Source organism: Aythya ferina, assembly GCF_964211825.1.
Source record: "Aythya ferina genome assembly, chromosome: 6".
Classification (NCBI taxonomy): domain Eukaryota; kingdom Metazoa; phylum Chordata; class Aves; order Anseriformes; family Anatidae; genus Aythya; species Aythya ferina.
Genome location: NC_140303.1, coordinates 12266958 through 12291379, shown reverse-complemented (window position 1 = coordinate 12291379; position 24422 = coordinate 12266958). Strand labels below are relative to the sequence as shown.

The window sequence follows — 24422 nt, the reverse complement described above, 5'->3', positions numbered from 1 at the left end:
ACAGGAGCCTGCAATGATAAATATCCCCTGGTGCCTACAGAAAAGCAATGGGGACATTCAGAATTACCATAGCTATTGTCTCCAAATGACAAGATGCTTTATTGTTTTCATTCAAAATGTTTTGGTGCCTGTTTCACTGCAATGCCACTGACATATGAACCTCAATTCTAATGCATGTTCCACTGCTAGCTTGTCCTGAGACATTTTAGCAATTCAATTCAAGTCCTATTTAATTCATCCTTTAACTTTCATTACTGATATGTAATGCAGAAGAGACATTCCACTGTGAAGCCCTCATGCTTTGAAACGCTGGCAGGCGTTGCTGTAATGAAAATAAGTTTACTCCAGGACAATGTCCAGGCAATTCTCTCTGCTATGGATCTCAGCCACACAGTGAAAGATGCGCCTGTATCACTGAATGAGAAATTAGACCTGTGCCATGACTGCACAAGGAATATCGCAGAAGCGGCCACCTTAGGGCCATAAGCCAAATAAACCCCGACAGATAACAGCGAGCACACACTGAGACCTCACTCGAGGACTGAAAGCTCTAACACCTGCTAGGCTTCAGTAGCATGTAAGAAGTAATAACCCAAGTGTGACAGGTTGGAGAAACATGCATAAATCAGAGGTGACACGGTCCAAAAAGTTATGCAAAGAGGTGCAGCAATTGCTTTCTCATTAACCCCCGGGTCTCACAAGCTGCAAAACCTCAGGAGCTGTTTGTTGGCACTCCTCCTGACATATCAAGGCTGCGAACCTTGGAAAATTGCATGAATGAACCAAGAGTAGCTCCAGGAGCCTGGGTCAGCTGAAAGCCACAAGAAGCGTAATTTACAAATCTACAGTGATAATGTGGCAGCAATATGGAGAGAAAAGTCGAGGGGACAGAAAAAAATCCTAGCTTTTATCATCTATCATTACTTGAAGACCAAGGAATGTTTTCCCAATGGGGAAAATACAAATGCCACATGTGGCGTAAAAGTCTAGTAACCAGTAATGGCAATGTCATTATGGACTGTGGACGTGAACCTAAAGCACAGCAAATGGAAGATGAATTTGAACATACTGGGGTGTTAACCATAGCGATCTCAAGAGCATGGTTTGACAGCCACATCTGACTTCAAGGTTTGTTAAAAACCTAGTACAAACTGCTCTGGTCCCCCAGGAGAAACCAGTGATCCTGAGTGCTCCTGCTCAGCCTCTCCAAACCCGTCCAATCAGATAAACCACCGTCTGCTCTTATTTGCAGGGAGAAGCACTGGTGTTGCACTCGCACTCAAGTGCCCATTGGGCTGGATCCGACCTGGCTGCCCACTTCTGCTCAGGTGGGACGCAGGGGGAGCAGCTCACCTCCTCCCTGGGGGAGAGCAAGAATCCAGAAACATGCCACCAAATCTCAGCGCAAAGCCTAATTATATCCTTTTTATATGCTTCCTGGCTTACGCATGAACCCAGCTGCAAAGTCACTTTTCATACAAGGGCTGCACGCACCAGATGAAACTAGGGGATTATTCAGTGAACTGTGGACCCCACGCTCACAGTGTGCAGCATCAACATGCAAATTTAGTTTCATTCAAGAGCTCAGACCTTAATTTGGCATTTAACGGCCTGCTGCATTTGCTTTGGTAGTTTTCCTATTACTGTTGTGAATGTTGTCTGTGCTTCCACATAATTAAGAGCAGCATAATGCCTACTGAGTGCTTCTAATTTACCAGGCTGCTTTTCCATGCAATTGAAAAAAATGTAAGCAGACATTAGCAAGAGGCAGCAACAACACTGCTGGTGCTAGCAAACTTTGCCTTCTGCTTTAAGCAAAAGACCTGGAAGGACTAGCAAAGTGCTTCACTATTCAGCTGTGAAGTACCTTCAGTAATCAACTTATATTACTTCTTGTGCCTTGCACAGTTGTAATACAGCATCAAGAAGAGACCAGCTAGCTGGTTCAGTGTAAAAGGCCTGTTCACAAAACACACACCCTACTCTCCTCCAAAATACTCCGTGGAGCAAGAACCCATTGATATCAAATTCAGAAAAGCACATACACAGAAGTATATATTCTCTGCCTACAGTTAATGAAACTTGTTTAAATTAAGGGATTTCTTTGCTCTGAAAGATGAGTGATTCCCCAAGGTAAAAGACCATGAGTTGCACCCTTCAGATCTGAGGCTGGGTAAAAACAGTATTTGTGTCCTAAGAGCCATGGAAGTTAGAGATTGCTATCATTTCTAATGAAGTAACCTACAGCGTGATGTCCCATGCTTTTGCCATTCCCCCACAAGTTTCTCTGTCACTGCCCACCATCTAACACTGGTTAAACCACTGCAGCCCTTCCTGCCCCTCCGCGTGGAAGAAGCCTCCACCTCACTGCCCCAGGACTGCTCTTTCCACCCAAGTGGCAATGGCAGTGCCCCAAGTCCTCTGCATGCCCATTGTCCCATGTGGCAATCCCTCCTCTCCATGTTCTCCTTTTGGCTTGAACATCTTCAGTAGGCTTCTCATAAAAGCGAAGTGCTTCTCTCCACATCTCTTCTCCCTTTCTCTTCCCTTTAACTGTCAAAAAGAGAAGGGGAAAAACACAGCAAGTTTTCACCTTGAGTTGCTAATGGTCCAGTAGTGCAGCTACATTTAACTAAGGCAGTTTAATTCTGCATGATGTCCTGCATTACAGTGACCAGCATAACAAACTAAACCTTGAGCAACCTAAAAGCAGAATGTTGACAGTTCTATAAATTCAGAGCCAGGCACGTAGATCCTATAAACACACACAGCATCCAATAATTCATGTGCAGCTCGTATAGCTGATGTTTTGATCAAGCTGTGAGGTTTTATCTTCACTGACGAAGGGAAAGCAGCTACTGCTGTGTGTTTATGTTTTGGGAAATGTTCATTCCTTTCAGAATCAGGCATGCCGTTTTTTCTTTTTAACTCCCCTGATTAAGAAGCACATTGTTTACAGCAAACATTTGCACAGGATTTAGTCTGCAGCTGAGGCCAGGCTCTAGTAGATATTTTTTTTAGCACAGCTAGAACCAGATGAAGGGATGCAGTGCAGGTCATGCTCATGCTTCATGTTGCTCCTTGTAAAAGTGAATTGTACCTGTGAAATTAAAAAAAAAAAAACTGCTTCCAGCTTCATTTGTTCTACCAGGGAAACAAATCTTCCAGAAAATGAAATAAACCTGGTACAAGCCTAATTAGCACAGCTGCTTGGGGAAAACCTGCCTCTTGTGGCCTCGCACAGCGGCCTGACAAGCAGCTCTTGTCCTGGGATGGAAACTCAGAGCTCACAAATGGAGCTGAGCACAGGGTTGTGCAGCAAGTACATGGCCTGGGTCATCCAGGGCAGCTGTCCTGGCTGTGTCCCCACCAGCTTCTTGCCCAACCCAGGCTCCTCGCTGTCAGCGCTGAGCAGAAGCAAGAGGAAGCCTCACCACAGTGCAAGCACTGCTCAGCAGCAGCCAAAATGCTGGCGTGGCATCAGCACTGCATTAGTCACAAATCCGACATGCAGCACCACCCAGGATGCCATAAAAAAAAAAAAATTAACTCCATCCCAACCAGACCCAGTAGAGCAAAACAGCCTCACCCCCTTCCTTTTATCCATCTCACTTCTAAATCAAAACGTCACAATTTAAAACCCTATCAGAGTGAAGGACTTGGACCGTCCTTCCATACATGTTTCCTTATTTTTCTTTTTTAAAGCAAAGAAACTGTTCTCGCCCTTACTTTCATACCGAACCCCTGAGCTTCCCAAATGAATTCCAGTATCACAAGGCTCTGAAAAAAAATCCAGCTCTTTTTTTAATTAGACATTAAGTTTCTTTAGCATTTATTTTCCAGATCACTCTAGTTGCAATAGAGATCCTCCCTGCTAGAATCCACCAGCCCAGCAGGGATCTGCTTTAATACCTCCCCATCCCACTAACATAATGGTTGTGGAGCAAGAGGCACCAGTGCCAGGGCTGGTCCAATAGACTGAGTGCAAAGCTTGTGAAAGCACATCTGACAGCAGGCATCAAAGGAAGGGTTTTGTATCAACAGAGCAAAATAGAGCTCACTTCAGTTTGATTTCTTTAGACATCATCAAATCAGTTCTTGAACTACAGAGAAAACCATACAGTCCCCTCTTCTGACAGGCTACATCCTTCTCTGCACCACCGACTGAATCTAGGCACAGTTAAATCATGTTAGAGCGAAAGCAGCCACAAAACCATCCTCCTCCCGTGAACAGCATCACCATTCAACGTGTGCATTGCAGCCCTGAGAGCAGCTTTGTCTATGGGTGGCAATGTGCTTCCTTCACTGTCCCGTCTTTAACAGGCATACAGGAGTCGTGCACATTTGAAGCAAAGACTGCACAGCACCCACCCCTGGGAAGAAGATGAAAGCACAACCAGCATGTGACAGACATCACCCACGTCACCTCGCACATTGCTGGGAGAGTGCTGGGACACCGCAGAAGCCAGCGCAGCCCAGGAATGTGTGAAACAAGCAGTTCTGCTTTCCCTTTCCTTCCCACGCTGCAGAAAAGGCACTGGGACCTCCAGGACCTGAACATTTCCCTGGAACAAAAGGTGACAAGATCAGGTACTTCGCTGCCCACGTTACACAGAACCCCTAAAGGGAAATTACGCTTTCAGCCAATGCATTCAGTCACTCAGCAGGCACAACACCAAACATTCAGGTAGGTAATTAGGAATCAGTCTTTTAAATTACAGGGGAAACAATCCCCCTCCCCTGCCAAGCTAACAAGCTTCCTCAGCCAAACATGCCTGAAGTCTCATTTATGGCTCAAAAGCACTGAGGACAGGTTTAGATAGCCCTCTTCAGGCTCTAAAGCATACTTTTCACCATTAAGTGTCTGCATCTGCAAACAATTCCAGTGGAGAGCTTAGGAGCCTGCTGTTTTAAGCCTTTCACGTGTAGTCAAACAGATGAATCAAAGGGTATTAGTGCCTTGGTTTAACGAAGCCCAGCCAAAAACCAGCTGACAACGCTGCTGTCAGAGCCATCCAGCTCATCACACTCAGCTCTGGAGGAAGAGATGCTATTCCTGTGGAATACAGGTATGTGTAACAGATAGGCTTGAGAGAGGACTAAGAAGAGACAAAAAGAGGATTGCAGCTTAAGGGAAGCTGTCACTCCAGCCCAGTACTTCCCACGAGAGACATTATATTTGCATGGATGATCTCATTTCTTCTTTGGAAAGGCTAAAAGCTGAGGCCTCCTGTTTTAACACATTCCAAGAGCAAATGCAGGTTGCAGAAGAGATGCTTTTAAGCCCAGGTTTCATGCCAGTTGCATGTCTGTACAGATGGAAATTTTGTCTGTGCTGTTCTGCTGTCCTCACAGGGCAAAGCAGGGCACACTGCAAGGGCACCTCAAGAGGCCGTGCCCCTCCAGGTGCCTCTGCCCTTTGATTTGTCCTCATTTTCTTCCTGGCAAGTCATTAGCATCCTCCTATTAATGTGTTCAGTAGCATAAGCTCAACCCAAAAGAGCATACATCTAGAGTACTTGCACTTCCCTGAGGTCACAGGCTTTCCTACACCATTTACCCAACAAAGCTGGGGCAAGACATTCCTGGCAGAGTATTGCTTCTCAAGCCAAAAGAAAAAAAAAAAGAGGAGTTTTAGGCTCAGAGCTGATCTTTGTGAATGTGTTACAAATTCAGAGCCTGCAGCAAGTGAGCCCAGCACATTCTGGACAGATATTTGCTCACGTACCATCACACCCCAGTGGCAGGCTCTTCAGAAAGCCTGAATTCCTCATGCAGACCAGTCTGTGCTCGTTCTCACTTCCTTTCATGCAGTTGCCATTGTCTTTGCTTTCCTTCACTGAGCTGCTGATATTTTGGACAGTCAATGCTTTGGATATACTGTGTCACGTCTGCCTTCAGGAACAAGTAGTCATCGCCTGTGCCAACATGCTTACTGCTCGGAGAAAGGACCTGCCAAAGCAGCATCGCCAGAAGCCACTTCAGAAAGTTTGAGATATTTTCTTCTCCACTGAGATTGGTCTAATCATTTCTGGTCTGGAACAACAATTCCCACTGAGAAGGATGCTTACCTTCTAGATGCCAAATCTTGAATCAAGGCTAAGTAGTCTTGAAACAGAATTAGACCTTTTGTGTCTTCACCTGGACTGCCTCCAGTTCCCCTTGCATTGTAACGCTCCCAGACAGGCTTCCTTTGGATTTCCACAGAAGGCAGAGGATAAGGCAAGCAATTACATTTTTCTTTGTAAATCATCCTGGTAACACCAAACTAGAAAGCCATAGTAAATCTGGATGAAAATACACTTGGATTTCTAATTCTCTTATTCTTAGCATTTTGGAAGACGTGCTACAGATAGACAGATGTTTCATCGGCTGCCCACCGCTCTGGCCAAGCAGCCCAGATTATCCAGTTGGGAGCAGAGTCTCCCTTCTCACAATTCACCAAGAAGGAAGCATCCATGCTTCATTACTACGTGATTTCTTGATGGTGTAGCCTTCCAGCTATCCAGGATACACACTCCAAGGAAAGTGCTCAGAGGCACTGGCTGAGAGGACTTCCCTTATACACAGTCAAGAGTTTTTCCAGCTGCAAACATACGGCTCAAAGAGAAGCACCTTACCAGGTCCTGTTGCTACCTAACTGCCTCTGTAGGTAAGAACAGAAACATTCTACATCTCTCCCATTTCAGCAAGTTTAAGCTCTCTGCTCTAACTACTAAACATCTACACTCAAATGCTGGCAGTCACAGTGGGAATCATGCAAAAATATAGAAAAACAAGCCCACCATTTCAGCCACCAGCTCAAGAAGCAGCTTGCATGAAAGTACAAGACAAAAGGTAGAGAACCTGCAAGACAGAGGTGGGCTGTCACATTTTGCTACTCAAAACTAAAACGGATGGAACACAGCAGGGCACCAGCTCCCACAGGATGCCATTGATTCGCACACATCTGCAAAGAAAAAGACAATCCCTGACCTAATCTCTTCACCCAAAAAGTTTGTGCTTAGCCACACTAAGAGAGTGTGCCAAAGCTAAGAAGTTTGATGGAAGTTGTCACAGGCAGTATGCTTTGGTTGAAACAAGGAGTTACTCAGTCTCTCCTCCTGTAGAAAAACACAGGCAGTCCGTTCCCATTTAGAGAAAAAAAAAAGATCCACCTTAAATCCCAGGAAGTGAATTAATTCAGAGGACAAGGTAGTTCCAGCTAACCTATTGCCTGGGCTGAAGTGCAACAAACTCCATTGGTTATGATCAGTGCAGAGCACAGGGTTGCCAGTAAATGTTCAACGGAGCTTCTCCCTCTTTTTTTTCCCCCTTCTTTTATGTTAAAACCCTGTATTAGTCACACTGAGCACTACTGCATAGCTGCAGGATAAAGGATTAAGTGTCTAACATACACCAGAGAAAAAAAGGTTAGCAATTTTTTTTTTGAACAGCCAGATTAACATCTGCTTTTCATAGCCAAAAGCAGGTTAAAACTTTCATCCTCCCTCTGGTTTGGGCAGCAATACTCAGAGCTCACATTTTCCCCCCCAACCTCCTTCATATTACCCATTAGCACAGGAGAAAAACGCTCGCCTTCGCCACCAGTATTGATAACTATTCAAGCCCATAAAAGATAAGGGAGTGGATTTATGGCTGCCTGGGTACAGAGGTTAAGTGATATAGTACTGAGCCCTACCCAAAACATGTGTCAGTCAGTTCTTAAAATGCTTCTTACTGCTGAACTCCAAATGAGAGCTGTGCCAGAGTTGTCAAAATCCTTCTAAGCCATTTGACCCTTAGGAGAAATCAGTCTGTAGGTTCAGCACAGGGAGAAAAAGTTGACCCAGTAAGGAATTTCAGACACGCTGCAGCCACAGAAGTACTTTCATCTGACCTGGTCCAGACACTGTTAAAAATGCCATCTGGTTGAATATCAGATGCACATTTAAAGTCTTCAAGCATCTCTGTGCAGGAAGATGCAAGCTAGGGAGACAGGGTTAGGCAGTGCCCTCACCTCTGCCACCCTGAGGCTCAAGCCCCTGCTCCCAATATGTTTTTTCTGCATTACATCAGATCAGTCACCAATCTCCTTATTTTCCATGTGCTTTAGCAGAGTTTCCAGGCGGATCTGCTCCAGGCACAGAGGTGAGATAGCCAGCACATAGCAGCTCCCTTCTTCAACACAGGGCACTCCTACTGCAGGCTGTCATTTTAGCTGTTCAACCAGCTAGGCCTTCTCTTATGAGAAAAAGAAAATTCCCAGAGACCACGAAGTCACGAGTGGCTGAAAAAGCCCACAAACTTGTGGCCAGGAATTAAAGTGAACAACCCAGATGAATTCAAGAGAATAAACACAACCACCCAGTAGCTACATCCCAGCAGGGAAAGCTCCGAGGTTAGTGCTGTTTGTGCTGCTGAACTATAAGAACTCAGCTTTTCCTGCTGATATTGATTTAAAATCCACTTACATCAATACAATTGAGACTACTGGGCAGACAGAGGTTTGACTGATATTTGCAACTTGCATTTATTAAATAAAGTTCTCCTATCCATTTGTACCCAACAGCTTGTTCAAGCCACTCACACTGCCAGGTAAGCTACATTATGCTGGCTATTTTTAAAAACAGAATAAAGCCCAGTGCAGAGCCTCCTGGTGCTGGCCCTGCATCAAACCACTGGTCCAGGACCAGTCCAGCCCAGAGGTAAGGAACTGCACGCTGTACAGGCTGAGCAAGGTGCAGCTCTCTTGCTGACAAACCCTATGCACCAGATCATAAGTATAAAATAAAAAATCTACAGTGCATCACTTGTCTAGATATATAGCATAAAGATAATGCTTTTTCATTAAAGGATCTATTCTGAGCTCATCCTGTCTTCTCAGGTAAAGAACAAAATATTTCCAGAAGACAAATTGAGCTGTATTAACCTCAAACTGCTTCAGATCACTGCTTTTCTGCAGGCATTTCTGTAGATGTCATCAACAAAGAGTTATAGTTAAGATTTTTTGATCTCTGCAAGCCTGCAGAAAACCCTACTCAGTTGAGTTAGATTAATAATGCTTCCTGAGTAGATTTACATTAATTACTTTCCAAGACAAGGAGAAACAAACAACAGAACCACCACATTTTAGCATCAGATGTTTCTTCAAAACCAACTCACCTCCAGTGAGCAAATCCTTGTGAATATGGCAAGACCTAGTTCAATCAGCAGCTTCTGTTCTGAACTCATAAAACAAAATATTTGGGAGCAAAATAGGCACCCAGAGTCTCCTTTAGAATTCCAGTGATTTCTGAATAACACTTGCATACTCAGTTTGGTGTCAGACCACTTTCAAATGCCTGGAGGGGAGCAAGAGGGGGATCAATAAGAAGCCTGGCTTCTTATTTCAAAGGTGTGCAACTTCAAAACACACTGAAGGCTTATCAAATTTTGATTCAGCTGCACATGACCTATTTGGTGTACCGTATTTCAGTATTTGGGACATGAAAGGAGAAGACTTCAGAGCTGATGGAGACATCCCTATCCAAAAACCTGGAGGGGTTTCTTCAGATGGTCAAAAAAATGTTTTTCATGTATTTGTTTATGTACTTCAAAAAAAAAAAAGTGGCAATTACAGCAGAAACAAGGCCAAGGTGTTCTCTCTGGCCGAACCTCCCAGAGGACGAGCTGATGGAAGGATGATCCTTAGTTGCAAAAGGAGCTCAGAGGCAAATCAATCCCAGCTGCATTTCCTGGAAAAACAACCACGGAGCAAAAACTTCCGTAGCACAAAGCACCAGGAAAGGCAAAAAAAAAAAATCTGAAGCAACTGCAGCAGCAAATCCACCTTCAGGTGGAATTAGGCTTTGACGTTTCACCTCCTTGCTGCAGGGATGTGGACAGACAAATGTGCGAGGGAGCATTGCAGGGCACGTCAGGAAAAAAGGAGTCTCACAAAGAGACTCCATGTGCAAGCACGGACATGGAAGAGATGCTCCACACCCCAGTGAAACCTCTGCCTGCTCAACAACCAGAGAGGACTTGTAGAAGTTCCCCACAGCCAACACCGCAGATAACACAGGTCTGGGACATCCACGAGAACCAGGCCACTCATGTTCTCGTTTTGCTGCTGAACTCTCCACGGAGCCTTACCTTCCCTGATCATTTCACTCCAAGGCTACCACACTTAATTTCCAAGGGCTAGATGTTTAAGTTATGCCTACACAGACCATATTGGACCACCAGCTACTTTTTAAAAGGCTGTTTCAGGAACTTGCAGACACTAAGAAAGCAACCAAGCCAGGCAGGCAACTCTGCTACTGTGGAGATAAAACTGTGTTGCTTAGCACATGGGAGACTGCAGCTAAGAATAATTTCACAAGGTCAGAAAGGTGCTCTGAGGTCTTAAATTCTACAGTCGCATGCTTAATGGAATAAACTACAAAAACAAGGAATTGCAACTTGGATTTCTGCAAGAGGAGTAGAGCCAGGACTCCAGCTTCACTCCAACATTAACAAATACCTGCAAACCAGGTGGGAAATTTATGGAAACAACCTGAATGAGCAAGTTTCACAAAGCTTGATATTTGTTTGGAGGGTGGGCAGGGGCGGGTTTGAATCATGAACAGCAGGATACAAGGATCAAAACGAGCACAAAAGGGCAAGTGTAAAGCCAACAGCTGTTTCTTTCCTGCTCCTCTCAGCTCTATTTTTGTTTCTATGGCAGATGATTGAGATCATACTGTAAGCAGAAGATTAAGGCTGCTAGTGAGGAGCAGTATAGGCTGGAGTCTCATTTAAAGACAGCTGACCAGAACGGTCAAGTCCCTGCAATCACAACAGCATTAGCAATCATGTCTGAAGGCATTGGATTTCATAGCATAGTATTTACTACATCAAGCATGTTGTGGGAGGGATGCTATTTACGCCAAGTCTTCAGCTTCCAAAGGGAACAGACAAATGATTATTTGGAAAATGCTATCTACCCCCAATCTTCCTACCACTTTCATCTCCCTCTGAAAATCCCCTTTTTCATCAACTCGAGCCCACCACTAGGACTTCTTGACTCTGCAGCTGAATGGATCATCTCATGTTAAATAGCTGTTGTTTTCCACCCCTCCTACACAAACTGACATAATCACAGCACAGAAAACAGCCATTAGGCAAGCCGTGACTGTCTGTCCCAGCATCGACAAAACATCCCCTCTGCAGAAACAGAGATGTCTGTGGAATAGAATCACTTTTCAGATAGAAGCACATATAACTACAGCTACAAGCTACACAAAACTACAGCTACTCTTCACCTCAAAGGCATTGTTTTAAAGTCACTTACGGTAACAAGTCATAATTAACTGGCCAGCCCAGACCCTGGTTATGTCAATGAGCCTTCTTAGCAGGACTTCACCCTCTTCAGACCACTGGCTTAGCATTAGAGGTAAGAGATGAGTAAAATGTTGGATTGGATAAGAGGTTTAATTCATGTCTTAGGGTCCTCAGGTTTCCTGGCTTTTATTAATGAGGAAAAAAGAAAGAAACGTTTCCCATAGCTTCTGATCAAGGACACAAACAACATCCTTGCCTGCCCAGATGTTGCTGTTAATACAAGCTCAGGTGATGTTCTGGGTTTACGTGGCAAGGTTTTGGTAGCAGGGGGCTGCAGCAGAGACCGGGGGCTGCCCCCATACCAGTCCCAGCTGGCTCCAAACCAGAGCCACTGCTGGCCAAAGCTGAGCCCACTAGCAACCCTGCTGTCACCTCCAGAATAACATTTTTAAAAGAGTAAAAAGCACTGTGCAGCAGCTCCCGTGAGAGGGAGAAAAGTGCGAGAGAAAGAACTCTGCAGACACAAGGTCATTGGAGGAGGAGGAGGAGAAGGTGCTCTCGGCATGGATCCATGCAGCCCATGGACATAGATCAGAGCAGATATCCATGCTGCAGCCCACAGGGGATCCCACACCAGAGCCTGATGGCAGCTGGTGAGTGGTCTCCCTGTCCTTACCTTGACCCACAAGCTTTTCCATCTTATTTTTTCCCCCATCCTGCTGAGGAGAGGGATTGTGAGAGCAGTTGGTGGCTCCTGGCAAGCAGCCACAGTTAACACACCACAGGTGAAAACAGCTTTCTAGCCAGAAATGGAAAAGGCAAATATTTTTACATGATGAACAGCTTGACAGAAAGCTGCTCTCCCCAGGGAAGAAGGATTGCTAAAGGATTTTAAGGACTGACGTACTTTTACAGATTACCTTAAAAATAAGACATTTAACAGGAGCAATTGCTGCTCTGGGGTTTTGTTCTGGACTCTGCTTAGGAGAGGAGCAGTGACACTGCATGCATATTGAGTACAGCGGCCACAACAGGTAGCTGGCAGATCAGTGATGTGGGGATTGCTCCTACATCTGCCAGAGGCTACCTGCTCTTGTCTCAAAGGTGAGCACATTGCAGAGGGGAATGGTCTGGCTAACCACAGAAAAGCAGCTAGTCCTCAGCTGTGCTACTTGGCTGCACTGGCAGCTCAGCATCCTACAGGGCTTGGTTCACCTCCACAAGAGGTGCTGGCTTAGCAGGGTGTGGGGCTGCTCTGTGCCAAGGACAAGCTGTGCATGTGCGTCCTGGGGCGGAATCCCAGAGATAAAGAAACAAGTTTCAAAAAGAAAAAAAAGGGACTAAAACAAAAGATTAACATTAATCAAACTTTGATGTCTCATTGCCAATGGAAGATGAAATCACACTACAGGGGAGATGCAAACCAAAACATAGCTGGCCTTAAAGTGTGAGAGGCAGGAAAAGAGCAACCATGCTGCCAAGGATCCTTTCTATATTCTGCCCTGCTGTGAACAAGCACACAGCTGTGTGCAGCCACCAGGACAACAAGCATCTGACCTGCATGTCATTATCTGCCCTGTCCCTGAGCTGTAACTGAGAAACTATAAGAACAGCAGGACAATTGCATGAAGGCTTATAACAAATGATACTAGCTCCACGTTTGCAGAAAAGTTCGTTGTGCAGCTGCCTGACCAAGTTTCACCAAAGCCACTGCCCTTGCTGTGCAGCACAGCAAAGCAATTACATGAGTTTGTGACGAGCTCTTTGCCCTCCTCATAGCCAGTTTCTCTGTCTGCGTGGCAGTGAACCAAAGCCTGCATGCAAACATTTAAATCCAGGATAAAAAGTCATTTGCCTACATGGTTCAATCACATTTCATTTCATCAGGTTCGGCTCTGTGCAAAACAGAAACAAATGAGGTTGTTTTGCCCAGTCACTTCAGTTTAGCTGAATTCAGGAATATATGGCAGGAGTAACACTTTTGCATTAGTGCAAACACAGAACTGAAGCTTTATTTTTCCCCTGTACCAGTTTCATTCACTCAATATATGACACAAATTCTGAAGGATGGAAGTAAGGCATTACAGATCTTAATTGCAGGAAGTTTGCTGCTCATGAAGCCTTTCCCAGGCAACTTATAACCAGTCATCATATAGTATTTGCTGCAAAAGGTCTTGCCAAGGGGGTGCCTCTTCTTGTGACTTATTTCATCAGAAATGGATCTCTGGGACTCAGAGAGGACAGGACAGCAAGATCCAGCAGTCCTATTTCACTGTTTAGCATTTAGACACAGACCGCAGGTTTTAGTCATCTCTTAGACTTGCTGGACCATTGCATTGTAAAGCACCTCCACAGAAATGCAAACCCTATTATGAACTAGAGGTTCCATGTTTCCCCATTTTCTGCAATACCTTTCCTTCCGTGTTGCACGGAATAAAACTCATCCCATCCTCTGAAAAACCTCTGAAGGGCTTTGTTGGTCCTGCACTGCCCGACTGCTTATTTCTTCTCCCAGGTGCAAAGAGGCACAGGCCTTCAGCACGGAACTGTACTAACATGAGCAAACAGATGAGAATGCATACCTGCAGAAACTCAAATAAGTAAGGATCGCATCTGGCTCCACATCTGCACCAAAAGGACAGTGACATACCGACAAGATGTTGAAAAAGAACATACATGGGAAAAAGGTAATCCATTCACCATAAACATAGTAAAATAGGGCAGATGTACAATGTATGTTCAGACCAGGGAAGTCACATAATAGGTTACAAATAATCATCATAGAAAGAAAAAATGAAAAAAGCAAACTCCTTTAAATCCTGAACCAAAGCTAGCAACACAAACGCTACGTTTAAAGTTTGATGCCACATGTATTCATTACAGTAAAGGATTCAAGGGCTTTTCTGTTGTCCCTCTGGGGTCACAGCCTATTTATGAAAGTAATCCACACAAAGGCAATCTCCAGAGTTGCTTCATCCTTTTAGGCTAGATTTAATTTTTTGAAGTGCCCTGGTGAAGCTACCGTGTAAGCCTAACAGAAGGGAGGGATTACATGGAGAGCTGCTGCTCCTGTGTGCACAAGTGGAGTGCTAACATATTTAATTCAACCTCCACCATCACTGCAGTGGGATTACTGACAAGTCCTTCTTTTAAGGAAGACGCACCAAGCACCTTGAAGCATACACCGGTACCAGAATACCTCTGCCAGAAGTTCTTCAACCTGATTATTAGCACGCTTGACTTGTTTAGGCACCAGAAAAATGTTATTTTGCAAGCATGACGACAATCATTAGATACCTCAGCAGCCAGCGTAATTTCCAGAAAATTAACAAGCTGATGATTATTACAGACCTTAAACACAGGAGAATTAAAACATTGGATGGCTGTGAAAGACTACCGCCATTAAAGGGATTAGCAATTCTGTGTGAAGAACATATACAGCACTTTCTAATTTAATGTAATACACTTACATCCCATAAATCACTGCCTCACAATAAGGCATGCACATTATAAATATAACAGTGTAATTACATGGCAATTACCATACAACAGGGAAGGGGAAACCCACTACGCCATCCGACACAGCTCCTTTGAAATGGACCAAGCATACATCAAAAATAGAATTAAGCAGCAGAAGGTGAGTTGTTTCCTGATGGTAATTACATGACTTGGTGTATTTGCAAGTAGGTCATTTCTAAAACAGCAGCCTAGTTCAAGGGAAACTATACTCAACCAGAATTCCGATGTCTCTGTAAATCTTACTGCACAGCGTTTGTGCCCGTGGAAGCCCAATTTGTCATGGACTTACCTCCCAGTCTATTTGGGGAAAGAGCTTTAATGCCAAGAAGTAGGTTTGCTCCTTGGTAAGCTTTTGGGCAGCTGCCTAATTTTTGTTTTAAACTACATGTAACACAGACTTCAGTCAAAAGCAGGACTCGCAGTTTTTGCAACTGAAGCAAAAACTTGCAAAGGTGAGCTGCAGCTGGTTACACTCCTATACATCTTGAAGAGCTTTGCCAAATGAAATGCAAACCACAGACAAGAGTAGCTGCAACTACCACATCTAAGCCACCAGGTGCTAAAAGAGGAGAGGCCATAGGAGAGGGTACACAGTGCTCCTGGCTACTCAGTAGTCCCTGGAGCAAAAGCCAGGTTTACACACACAGCTCAAGCTGTGGAGGACTCACTTGAGGACACAAAACTGGCCTGGGAACCACAGCTGAGCTCTCCCACACTGGCATCTGACATGCAAAAGAATTTAAGGACTCCATTTATGACAACTCATTTAAACAACTCAGGCTCCAAGCACCAAGCTGGTGGTGGGGGGAACACAGCAATGAACTTGGTTTCTCACTGTTGTCTTCCCAAGAAACCATTACATGTTATGAGCTCTGCTTTCCTGGAAGTGGCTGAGATCTGCCTGCTGGTGGGAAGGAGTGAATGAATTCCTTGTTTTGCTTTGCTTGTGTGTGCAGCTTTTGCTTTACCTAATAAACTGTCCTTACCTCAACCCACGAGCTTTCTCACTTTCCTTTCCCATTTCTCTCCGCCATCCCACTGTGGGGGAGCGAGCTGCTGCGTGGTGCTGAGCTGCCTGCCAGGTTAAACCACAGCAGCAGCCTGTCCCTGTTTGCTTTTTACAGCATCACAGAAATACAATGCCACAAGAGATATCAAAAACACCTGATCCAGACACATATGATCCAGTGACTCCTGAATCCTCATCAGAGGAGCTGAATTATTCCATTTCCCACTTGGTATCCCTGTCCTGGGAAGGCCATTCTATTGTCTTAAAATAGAATTTCCACATTTATTTCAGGTCCTTGCAACTTGAAGGCTCACTTTGAATTCTCACCTGGGATCCACAACATTTTGCATGCCATTTAGGCCACAGAGACTGGTGCATGCTAAGTAAGAAAAGGGGTGAAAGGTCAGAGTGCAGATTTCAGCAAAGAACACAGCCTTTTCTGAACAAAAAGCCCAGATAAAACCCAAAATCTGATTATGCAGATTACTCTCCCACGTCACATTCTGATACTCTTATGGTGCATGAAGGTTTCTAACATGCCTTTCAGAGAGCAGGGCTTTCACGGCTTGCTCAAGGAGAGCTAGGAAGGAAAAGAGTAGATTTATTCTGCAATTCCAAAAGCCACCACAACCACAGCAGGAATCTGGGAGGGCATGGCATTCTGCCACAAGACAAAGCAGAAAGAAAACTGTGCTGCTTTTAAACCAGACACACCAAAATTAAGCCTACAATTTCACTATGTTGAAAGCAGCTCTTACAGCTTAGTTACTGTACTCCTAGAGACCTACACTACCCAGGCTCCAAAATCAAGGGAGTAGTATGTGTTGGCTCATTCTGTCTACCACCCATCCAAAAAGATAAATCATGAGAAACGGCAAATTTTTTTTCTGAAAATACAATCCATTGTCAAAAAGGGAAAAACATCAAGCTCCCCAGCCTACTCATGGCCTGCTAGTAACAGCTGAGAAGCTCGTGCCCTTCTTCCAAAAGGACAAGAAACTCAGTGGCTTCATGAGCACTGCCTATTTTTTAAAGCCTATTGTTTTTGACTTCTCAACACTAACCTCCTCGTTCTCCACTCCTCAGTAAACATCAGCAGGACAGGAACAGGCAGGTCTAGCCTCTTCCCATTAACACCTTAACTGTACTCACCTGACAGAACAAACTCAATCAGAGGCATGCGGAATTCAGAAAAATTCCCCTAAAGAAAAGTTTTGTATTTTCTCCCAGTGAGTCACTGGTCTGTTGCCATTGCCAAAGGAAAGGAAGGGTAAGCAGAGCACTGTGGTTACCCAAGACTACCAAAACAGTCGTGGGTTTGGTAACCACTGCTGGATCCAGCTGAACTGGAGGGGCTGTGCTCTTGTCTGCTCAGCAGCATGGCAAGAAAATGGCCCCAAGAAAATGACCACCCCTCAACCCAACCCTGCTACTTGCCTTGCAGGTCTCAGATTAAAACCATCATCTTTTTGGTAAGATGCTGGCTGGGACACCGGGCCCCACATGAAGTACCTACATCACCACCATGGAGAAGCTGAGCAAGGCACTTATGTGCTCTGCCTTCCCCCAGTGCCCAGGGGGGCAGTACTGGAAGGTAAGCACGAGCTGTTAGCAACTGCAGGGGACCAGTTACACACAGAGCAGCAGCACTTCAGACAAAATGGGGTTGCAGACTGGCTATGGCATTACCCTAGAAGGTATCAACAAGATTGCCCCCCGATTTTGTTTACTTTTGTACAAACTTTCAACTCCCTCTGAGACTTCCAGACAAAAAGCTGCAGTCAAGTCACTTGCAGCAGTTCAAAGTGGATAGGGCTATTTTTACTCCGTGTATTTAAGAGCTGGTTCTGATTTATTTACCTCGAGCTGCCTAAAATCTGCAGAGTTGAACCTGAATCTGTTAGACTTGGCTAACAGCCACGCTTCTCTATGGAAGCCTGTAGTGCTATCAGAAGTAAATGCCACCTACTCGTCTCCAGGTTTCTGCTAAATTTGTTAAAGAAAAAACAGGTAAGAAAGAAGAAATGGTTGCATTTGCCTGTTACTTTTATACTCCGCAAGACCATAATGCTTGACAATGCACTAATACTGCACTAAGGGTTCAGGAAAGTAATGCCAGTGACAGCTTAAGAGCACAGTTACACAAAAATTAGGAATATCACATAATAGGAGTACCGTGCCTCATATTGTTCTTTGCTTCCTGCATTACACTGAAGAGATTGTAGGGTTTCTTCCCATTTCACAGCCCCTTTTTGTTCAAGGGACTTATTTTACCTGGAATTTGGCATTGATTGCACTCACTTCCTCCTTGTCCCCCTTACCCTTTTCCTTTGATTGATATTCCAGAAATAAAAAGGAATCTAATCCCTGCCTTTTCACTGTATTCAGTCTTTAAACTCCTTGGTCCTCCCCTCTATTCAGCCCTTGCTCCTCAGAGCTCACCCACACAGAGATTCAAGCATCTCTCTCTTTGCTTCTGCTTTCTCATCTTCCCATGCTGCAGGCTGCTATTGCTAACTCCACCTCTCTTCTCACTCTCTCCTCTTTAGATTCACTTCAAGGCCAAATTCTCTTCCTTGCTGCTGGGCTGACACAGCTGGTAGTGTAGAAAAAGCAGGGGGAGGGTAGCAGAGCAGGGAGCTTTTATTCAGCAGCACTTCCTTAAGCAAGCAGCTGCTTTGAAGCTCTGGGGTCCAATTTCAACTGCTGAAGTTGCTAGCAGTAAAAAAACAGCTACATATAACACTGCTTTCAACTGCAGTTTTGAGATAGCGGGCTCTACCTTTACAGCTCTTTGTCTGAAACACGATCAGAAGCTGTAAATACACAAAAGCGCTTGCAAGGACACATTAGGAGGAGGAATTCGAGCTGCAGTCCTCAGTCCACAAGACCTCACCTTACCCTGCTCGCTCCATGGCATGCACAAGGTGCTCCCACCACGTGTGTTGCTAGCTGGTCACTTGCACACAGGTCTGCAGAAGAGACAGAAGCATGACAGAAATCACTGCAATATTCAGCAGTGCACATATGCCCTCCTAAGGGCTAACGTGGTGTGATTTAAGCTTCAGTCCTCCACCTGAGGGGGATTTACGCTTAACCTCCCTGCAGACTTGGACATCAGCCTCCCAGCTGGTTTGGCACTATGCTAATCAGATCAATGTATTATTGGGTTTACAGTCCATAATCTTGGCACAAATGTGCTGGTCATGGAGGCAGCGCTGTAGTAACATGGTTCTCTGGTACTGTCACAAATATTGCAGGTCATTAGACGTTTTATCTTGCTTTTTGTCTGTGTTTTCCAGGGCCACCTGGTAGTTAACAAAGGGAGAGCTAACAGGCAAGCTGAAAACCATGAACTCAGCTGTCAGTGGAGGACTTGAAAGGTTTCATCAGAAGCCATGAATTTCACAAGGAAGTATAACATTTGTCACTGCACAACCATGTCAACACACATTGCGAAGTAGAAATTAAAGCCTTGAGGGATGCCAATTTACAACAGTGCTGCAGAGACCATAGGCTAAGTTGATGAGAGAACAGATCAGGAGTGGAGAGCCTTGTCAGGCAGGAAAGCAAGGTTGCTGTTCCCTGCATTAAAAAAATGTGGACGGTCATCCCTTGATCTTGTATCCTGCAGCAGTTTTGTTTGGGTAACATGGAGATACAATGGAGAAGGCTGGCTAGTTTGCAATGCTAGGCTCAGACATGAGGAAGGTGAATCCCACAGGCCTTCTGCTTTTAATTCACAGGATCAGCACAACACCTCTGCTCGGTACCACACAAGCAGATGACTGTTATTAGCAAAGACAGACAAGAGCTCTGCTTTACACTACAAAAGCATTACTCACCCGCACTGCTACATCTCCCTGAAGCACGACCACGTTCATTACCCAGCGTATGTTTAACATTAGCAGGAGCTGCCGGTACTCGGCCTCTTCGTAAGACATTTCAGCATCGCCTCCCAAGAGCACAGGATTATCCATAGGGTTGAGTTAGCAAAGCTAAGAGCTAATGAAGACAAACTGCAGTTTTCTGCCTTTTTTTTTTTTTTTTTTTACCTTCACAGATATAATTTTGATGGGAAAAACAGAGCTAACAACACCTCCAGGGTTTGTGTTTTTTTTTTTTTTTTTTCCTTTTCAAATCTACCTTCTGCTTGTCTAAGGCTTGTGAGATCTCAAGTGCCACAGGTATGTGTGTGATTAGTCATCTCAGAGCAATACCAGCCAGAGGCTTACCTTCACATAAAGCTTCTGTAGGGAGCCCTGGCAAGAAGAAGAGCGAGGAGGATTACATTACAGAAAATGGGCTGTGTTAAATGAATGTCCTTCACTTGGATGTATTATTCAGCAAGGACCAAGTTAAGCCTTCATACAGAGGCCTCAAATTCAAAGTCATACTAGTTAAGCTCAAATGTTCTACAGCTAAAACTGTACCCTTAGCATCATGACATTGTTATTTTGCTGGAAAAGGATAGAAAGACAGCTTTTTTTTTTTTTCCCTCCACATTGCAAAGAAGTAGCCAGTCTTAAAGCCCTGATACTTTGCTGAGGCTAGAAATAGGAAAGTCATCTTGCCTTCTGTTCTGTCCCAGTTTCTGCAAGGAGCTTTGAAGATTTACTCAATGCAATAATGAATACGAACACAGTCCATCATTGCTCCTTGGCAGTTATATTAAAACACCGCATTGCTTGATTAGGTTAACAATTTAATTTCAATATCTACATAAACCCTAAAATGAGCCAATTACATAGAAGTTTTTCTACTAGGCTTGAGTGAAACGTTCTCTAATCTCTAAACACTACTGAAGTTAAGAGCTCATTGTTCTTTGCCTCTGAAAAGCAAAGTCTTCTAACCCCTCAAAGAGAAAAGATGATGTGTTATGAGAACACGTTAGATGACTGCACTGCCAATCAGTTGGGTTTCTATCTGGTTATATCACAAGCTATTGTAAAAAAAAAAAAAAAAAGAAGGTTGTACAAGCTATTTACACACAAGGGTAATGACAAGACAGACAGCAATAACTCCGAAACCAAACAGAGTGGCCTAGACTCAGTATGAGGAAATCACTTGTTTTCTTAAGCAATTTTTAAAGGTATATTTCACCTCTTGCAAGTGCCTTTTCCCTCGCTGTGAAATACTCCCTGCTGTTCAGAAGCTGAAGCTGCATTTGCACAGCTTGCATGCATCTCGCTCAGACCTTTCAGGATACTTCACACATAACAAGATTTTGCCTCTTCCATAAAACACACACCTAGCAGCTTTGAAATTACAGGTGAAAACATAAGTTAGAGACACACCTGCCATTTCACTGAGAAAACAATCTTACAACAAGGAAAGCAATAACCACAAATTAAGTCAATGATTAACTTAAGCCAAAGACAAAGGAGTGTTGTTTGCCAGTGGAGCATCTTCCAAACACGAACTGCGAGGCCAACATTGTTCCACTTTCACTGCAGAAAGTAGAAGTCACGCAAACAAAGCTGAAGCCCCTCTTACCTTCACATCCAAATTATCCACATTGTAAAGCTACAAGCCCTCGGCAGCCATTCAACCTCAGGTCAGAAATGGAAAGCCCGCTGCAGTATCTACACCCAGCTCTCTGCCTTTGCACACCAGTTCAATAGCTGAGACTTGCTTCCACCCTCTGCATGGAGGGTGCCTTTGGGCAGTGCCACGTTCTCAGCACACAAGCAGCAAGGCTGCATGGTCAGAGGAGGAAAACATCATGGCTCCTGGTCCCGTGGCTGAGTTCCTCTGATTCAAACGCTGCAGGAGGTGCCGTGCCTCTCCCAGGAGCACATTCCTGGCCAAAAAATATCACAGGCTTCAACAAAACAGGAGGTAGGGTAGTCAGGTCCATGTTTCAGGTCCAGGAACTCCCAACTCACTCCTCCCTTCTTACCCCTCCTGCAGCAAGCTACCCTCTTTCAGCCTCATTTATAGCCTCCATGATAAATGTAATGCACCTGGGGGCAAAGCCTGAATCATCACAGCTGCCTTAACCCAAATTCCTGCAACTGAAGGATCTTTCCAGTAGCAAAAATGGCCACTGTGGTCAGTTTGTCTCTAGTAGGGAAGTATCGGGAGATAAGGAGAGCTTAACAATCATTGCACCCACCACGACTATTGCAAGGAGACCTAGGGTAAGCCTGGGCTGGTTATTTCATCTGAGCCTCTGTCCCTGAGCTTTGTGAAAACAACAAAGCTCAGTGCCCAGCTCCCAGATTCCATCTTAAAAAAAAAAAAAAAAAAAGAAAAAAAAAAGAAAAGATTATTCTGCCTTTCAGGTCTAACATGCTATTCACACAACTTCCCAGCTTAACTTCCTTGACAGCTTGGTTTCCAAGAGGAGTAGATGAAGAGGCCTCCTTGGGAGTACACGGAGCTATGGTAGTAACTTCTCTTTACTAAATTTCCAATGAGCAGCCCTACTGCAAGTTTCTTTTTATAGTTGTTCAAATTAAACTTGTATGACCTGTCTCTTCTGCAGTCAGCATCAGTGTTATCTCTGCAGAGAAATACAATGGAGAACAACAACGTTCTCTTTTCTGCAGCCAAATAATTTTTAATCACATTAGACATAGGAACCCTATTGGTAATCTTTCCTCTGGGCCCTCCCGGTTCTTAGAGCTGAGGCTTACAGGGAATTCAATTAATATTCCCCCCAAGGATATCATATTCAATCACAGTAAGTGACAAAAACCATGCTCAGATTGAAAAAAAAAATAAAAATCCCAGCCCCAAACTTCCAGTAGGAAGCTTTTGTCCCGGCAGGCTGAATACCATTAGTCTCATGCGGTAGGGAACGGCTTTGGGTCTGTGCCTTGTCGACAAAAAAGCTGCTTTCACAAGTCTTTGTTGTTGCTGAGGGTTTTTCCCTCTAGGATGACTTCCATCTTAATCCAGGGAAACCCAAAGGAGTTCCCGGGGTCAAACCTTCAGAAGATCAGTGCTGGCTCTGATGCACTGACTCAGTTTCCACCCTCTGCACAGCGACAGCTGAAGACCACGGAAATCCTGTGTACCACCACCTCCACTGCTCAGGCTGCCAGAGCCCTGCCTGCACAGAACAAGAGTGGATTAAATGCCAACCCTTTCTGAAGGGCACCTAAACACGTTCTCAAGGGAAACCGGTGTTCAGACTCAGGCTCCTTCCAGTCAGAATGCTCCACCACGAGCAAATGACAAGAGCTGGTCATGCAGACCTTGAACAAAAGTGGCACGAGGTCACTCCTGCAGAGGAGGGTGTCCAGCTTGAGCAGATGAGTGTTCAGAGTTGGATGCCACACATTAAGGGCAGAAATTAAACTGCCCTTAGCTAAGTGTTCAGATTGCACAGGCACAACATCAGGGAAGTTCCAGCAGCCGAAGCTGGTGGTTGCTTTGAAATCTCATCTGAAAGAAGAAACAGCCAAGCATTGACTACTTCGAGGAACAAACATTACTATGCAATGGGCTGGGGACACAACACTATTCCAGCCATCAGGATCTGTGCTCTCCAGTTGCTGCAGCCTCCAAAGCTCCAGCAGCTCTTTGACCCTGCACTGACACGGCGCATTTTGCAGCGACTGCAGAAATGTCACTCTTCATGGCTGACCTTTACTGAAGAATTTGCAACCTACCTTCATCCCTCACTCCCCACACACATTGAAAAACAACCCAGAGAGCAAATCTGCAGCTCTTGACAGATTTGCTCTCCACGTTACGCGGCCTAAATCATAAAGAGCAGCCTTATCTGTTTGTTTCCATTAGGGCAGAAGCCGTTCTGCAACTCTGAGGACTGTGGCTTTAATAACATATATTTAGAATAAGTTTCCCACATATCCTGTCACAGCAAGCTAAAATATGCAGGCGCTGGGTAGAAACACAGCTTCCTAAACCACTCCACGCTGCTGTCAGCAGCTTGAATGCTGCACAAACATACCGGCAGCAGCTGCTGAGTCACAGCAGCAGCGTCTCCCTGCTGCACAAGATTATCCAGGGTTTGAGAAATCTGGATTTCAGAACAGAAACCACTGCCATTACCGACAGCTAGCAATGAAACAGAACGCAGCATTGAGGGGAAGAAAAATTTAAAACAAAGCTAAACTGTTGGCTGTGTTGGGTAACTTTTCTAGTCTTACCAGCTTGTGACAGTGGCAGATGGCCCAGCTTGTAAATTAGCGACTACCAGATGGGCCCACTAAGTAGCTTACTGCAGCAAATTGATTTGGTCGTGGATTTGGTATTAAAATGTCCTTCGCTGTCTGGGTACCATTTGGCCATGGAGCTGCAGCTTCCAGTTGACTGTGATGAAAGCCCAAAGCCCAAGCATTCAAGCAGGGCAGTGACTTCTGCGACACGTGGGGACAACGGAGGCAGCCCCCATTGACACATCCGACAGGCATCCAGTGGATTTGTGGCTCCGACTGCCAGAGCCAGCAATAGGTAAGCAGAGAGAACAGATGAGGGGAATTAATTCTGGCTACAGATACAAAAACACTTTCCACTGAGCAGCTGGAGAAGGACACAGTGACCTAGGGAAATATCCATCTGGTTGACACAGCTCCTTCAGGACTCACCGTTGTGGCTGCAAATGTCAATAGGGAAGGGGTTGCAGCCTATCTGC

General features: G+C 44.8%; 1 protein-coding gene across 9 annotated transcripts in view; it reads right to left on the bottom strand.

Annotated features, from left to right (window-relative positions):
* TRPM8 (transient receptor potential cation channel subfamily M member 8) overlaps positions 1–21699 on the bottom strand; it is an 80372-nt gene extending 58673 nt beyond the window's left edge. For 6 of the 9 annotated variants that reach the window (XM_084524785.1, XM_084524789.1, XM_084524790.1 and 3 more), the window contains exon 1: positions 21311–21699. The gene's annotated coding sequence lies outside the window, so the exon portion shown is untranslated. Of the gene's footprint in view, positions 1–18710; positions 19281–21310 lie in introns of those variants that run through there. The other 3 variants (XM_084524787.1, XM_084524786.1, XM_084524788.1) reach the window with 3 other exon arrangements.
* Positions 21700–24422: the final 2723 nt, after the last annotated feature.